The sequence below is a fragment of the Hippocampus comes genome, unplaced genomic scaffold (assembly GCF_001891065.2).
Source record: "Hippocampus comes isolate QL1 unplaced genomic scaffold, H_comes_QL1_v1.1 scaffold186, whole genome shotgun sequence".
Classification (NCBI taxonomy): Eukaryota; Metazoa; Chordata; class Actinopteri; order Syngnathiformes; family Syngnathidae; genus Hippocampus; species Hippocampus comes.
In genome coordinates this window covers 1,403,725-1,408,232 of record NW_017806236.1, presented here as the reverse complement: position 1 = coordinate 1,408,232, position 4,508 = coordinate 1,403,725, and the positions used below count along the sequence as shown (strand labels likewise).

Here is a 4,508-nt window from a genome sequence, read left to right as displayed (position 1 = left end):
CAGCAGACATCTTTGTTTTAAAATTCTACCTTCCTTGGGCAAAAGTTTATCTCCTTTCCGCCACCTGCGTGAGCACTGCATGCACAGTTCACGGCTTTCACTACACTGACTGGCTGTTACTCATGCCTTGGTTTGCATGTATCCAACTAGTGCTGTGAGTGAGATAATGCCGCCGACCAAGATGTCACAGCAGATAGAGAGACACAGTTGTATCAGAGCAAGAACAACAAAAATGAGATTGGTCTCTTATCGCCCGCTTGATTTATTTAAAAAAAAGAAGAAGAAGAAGAAGATATTGGGCTGATGCTGATCAGCGTCAAAATGCCAAATATCAGCGCCCTTTATTGGCCCGGAGGATAACTGTTAGTTTGCACAGTACGCAAAACCCAACCGATAATATTTGTAGCACCACTTTGACATAACCAGACTGGGTTACATTTACCTCGTATTTTGATTGAGCAGACTGGGTTCAAGATTGGATTTGGGGTAGGCTAAAGAGCAGGTCATGAATCGAGACACAGTTTCTTTTTGTTCTTTCTAAGGTAATATCGGTGGCAGCTGGATATGGTCATTTTCCTGCCGGTGTAGAAAGTCTATTGAGGCATTCGTTGAGTTAAAGCGCTGCGAATTTAAACTTGGTTATGTAAGAGGATTCTGCACTTCTGCAATGAGCGTGCTTCTGTGTTTGTGGATGAGTTGACTCCAGGCTGAAAATTTTATTTTATTTTTTTAAAGTGTTTGACTGCATGAAGAGTGCTTGTGGATATGCTCTTGCCACTTGTCTGCAACTCGAGTCACAAGAGGCCACCATGCAGGCACCAGGCATGTGGCACAGTATGTAGACCACATTCTATGACTTGCCGTGAAATTTTACCGCTCTCTTCTCCACTTGGTCCCCTGATGCTATCACTGCATGACAGGCTACTATTCTTCTTCCTCTGCCTCCGCTCAGTCCTTTTGGGTCATGTAAAATTCATGATGCCACTGAAGGCATGCAGGAGACACCCAGGAGGATCTGCTACAGCTCTTGTTACTACTCTATTAAAAATAACATGAGGCTGTGAGAACCATAATATTGCCTCGCTTCCTTTTTTGGTGTGAAATGTAATACTGTATACTGTACACACATCACTCAGATTATTAGGTCCTCGTGTGCCATCGAATGCGATACTGCACCAAAAAATATAAACTGTATATACATACTATGAGAATAATATTGCTGATCGATACCCTCAAGTAACGTATCAAAGTAGGAAATTGACTTTTTAGTTGGTTTTATAAAAGAAATGGATCTCTGGAGTGCCTGCCCACCCAGCAAATGTGAAATTAAGTAAATGTTTACAAATTTCTAAAATGTTCGCTGCTGGGCAGGGCCGAACGACAGCATTTTGGGATTGAAATGGTGAGCTCAGACAACGTTTACAAATTTCTAAAATGTTCGCTGCTGGGCAGGACCGAACGACATCATTTTGGGATTGAAATGGTGAGCTCAGACAACGTGATTTTGTGCTCGTGAGAGCTGATTTTTTTTTTTTTTCCTCAAAGCACACTTATTCGCCCGAGCTCACCAATCACAAGCTGTATACCACTAGTGGACAGGTCACACTAAAGAGTCAGTTCTGAGCTTGTGCAGTTGCAAAATTGTACATATTCCTTATTCATGTAGTTCATCTTTTTTTTTTTTTCCTCAAAGCACACTTATTCGCCCAAGCTCACCAATCACAAGCTGTATACCACTTGTGGACAGGTCTAAAGAGTCAATTCTGAGCTTGTGCAGTTGCAAAATTGCACATATTCCTTATTCATGTAGTTCACATCTCATGCACTGATTCGGACATGTTGATTGAGTGAAAGTAATAATCTTGATTAGTGTTCACTTTCTCTGTGCAGCTCAATAGCATTAATACTTATTCATATAGAAGGTCAATGTCAATGTTTGGTGACAGATCACCCAAGTGCCTTAGTGTAATGCGACCGTGTGCAAATGACAGTAAAGCAGAAATAACAATCCCCACCCCGGAATCATATTTATCAAAACTTCCCCTAAATATGATGGTTGCCAGTGGGGTGGCCAGAGACCTGTGAGTGGTAGCTGTAGCTCCGCCCCTGATCAAGTCTATTAAAGTGGTCGTTGCTTCACCCAATAAAATGCCACTGTATCTGTGTGTTCGTGACACTAACATACATACAGGTAAAGGGAGGCTTTTGCAACGGCGATAACCCACCGTGGACTCTACTTCTGTCTAAAACGGCAACATCTCCGCAGTCACAACCTGTATATGTCAAGACTTGAGCCAAGGGCAGAATCACGCACAGGATTCTAGAGGACGTTTGGCAGGCTGTTATACAGTAAAGTGAGTGACACGGGGCCAAGTACACAGCCCGTCAGCTCCGACTTCAATCTTGCCTGAATGAAAAGGTCTTGTCTGGTACCACCTGGAGGCAATCACTTTTTCATTCACTAAAGATAGGTCCAGCCAAAGGTTCCACTCGACTCACTGTGGTTGTTTAATCACCAGAGTTAGCTTGCTCCCGCCCTCACTTTAAGGATTCAAAGGGAGTGAAAATGGCGTGTTCATGCCTCTTGGTGTGTTTGCAGGGTGCTCGCTGTCCACCTGAATCAGAGCCAGTGTCTGAGTCTTTGCTCTGTGAACTAGCGCGCCCACATGAATTGCTTATGACAGTTAGAGCCATGGGGGAGCGAGAGGAGGATGCTCTGCTCTTTTAAATTTGTCTCCTGCATGCCTTGCTGTGTCATTCCCTTTTGTACTCACTGAAGCATCTTGAAATGTCCCTTGTTGTCAGGATTCAGGATTATATACAGTAGCAAGAATACAGGTATGGAATTTTAAACTCTTCCTCTTTGCAAAATTGTTTCACAACAGTAATATTTTAGGGATATCTAGTGAGGATCGCGCTATGCCACAGCATTTCAGAAGTTTGTATTTTCTTCTGTTGATGCCATCTCCTTGTTGATTTACTTCTTCTACTTCCTGTGCTGGGGCACTGCTGTGTTGCGGAATGAATATTCTATTAAAGGGGAGGTCAACCCCAAAATTTTCTTTACAAGAATATGTTCTATGCAGCACCACTAGTCTAAACACAACATCCTGATGAATATTGCGTTTGTAGAATATGAGTTAAATAGTAAAATCCAAATCCGTTTTCGTCCATCTTAGCGGCGGCCATTTTGCCATTTGCTGTCGACTGAAAATTACATCATAGTTGCTCATCATGTGTCCAAGCCCTGTGTAAGAAAAGCAGTCCCAAACTGTGCGACCTCCTCCAGCATACCTCGGAATTGAAGTGTTTTGATAATGGTGGGTTGGGGTCTTTTTTTTTCTCCACTCCTAGTGTTTAGTGGTCCTTCTAAATAAATGGACTTTGGTTTCATTTGTCCGCACATTAATTTTCATGTAATGCTGTCAAACATCCATGGACTCTTGCAAACTTCAAGCCTGATTGAGTTTTTATTCAAACCTGGGATTCTATAAATCCACCTCACAATGTTTTTCCTTTTTTGCCATCGATATGTCATTGGCACAGTTGACAGCTTTTCCACCACTTTATACTTTGTATTCAAATGATTTGTCTGCAAAGTCACACCACCACTGACCTTGTTTTCTCTGTTGCTGGCGCCGCCATTGCTGGTCAAAAGCGATGACTCGTTTTATCTCATCTCGAGCTCTTCAGACTTATTTACCCCTGGGTCGGCGGCACATCCTTTTGTTCTCGCCAATTCAAATTCAAACAACGCGCTGTAGGCCACTGTAGCCTGCAGTAGGCTGCACTCCCCAGCTCTTGCATTAGCTGCAGCAGACTGTGCCTTATTTGTAACTGAGATGATCAGATCACAATTTATGACCACTTTCTGCAGATATCCAGGTGCTGTAATTCTGAAGCTTTCACATCCTTTCAGGGTATAGGCTCAATCTAATTTGTATTTTCAACCGATTAAACTTTCAATTTGTTTTGTGAAGTTGACCGACTTGACCTTCTGAAAATGGTCTGACGCATGAGGCTGTGGAGAACAGTGTTTAGTTTCTTCAATGAACGATAAAATGTGTGTGTGTGTGTGTGTGTGTGTGTGTGTGTGTGTGTGTGTGTGTGTGTGTGTGTGTGTGTGTGTGTGTGTGAGCGCGTTTGCATGCAATGGTTGAGACCTACTATAGATGGTCAGAGCAATTTATTGAAAATGCCGAGGGCCAGAGAGGAGCCACAGTGATGGAAATGGGTGGAATACAATTATATATTGCATTTACATTTAAAAGACGAGTCCATCAAAGAAGGTAAACAGGCACTAAAGATGCATTTTGAATTTCTATGTAGCAATCAGTGATAATGTTGAAAAGCGGGAGCATTCATCCCTCACATCCAAACACTCAATGTGAGAGCGAGAGCAACGGGGATAACAAAGTGGAATTTTTTTTTGTTTTATCATTAATGTGTAAATGTGGACCTCTTCAGATATGCTTTTTTTTGTAAAGTGAAAGATTTTAACCCTAATA

The 4,508-nt window shown here is 42.3% G+C and overlaps 1 protein-coding gene across 1 annotated transcript in view; it reads left to right on the top strand.

The window, feature by feature from the left end:
• Window positions 1-4,508, top strand: part of LOC109507667 (lipoma HMGIC fusion partner-like 3 protein) — a 23,893-nt gene that overhangs the window by 16,594 nt on the left and 2,791 nt on the right. The window lies entirely within an intron of this gene.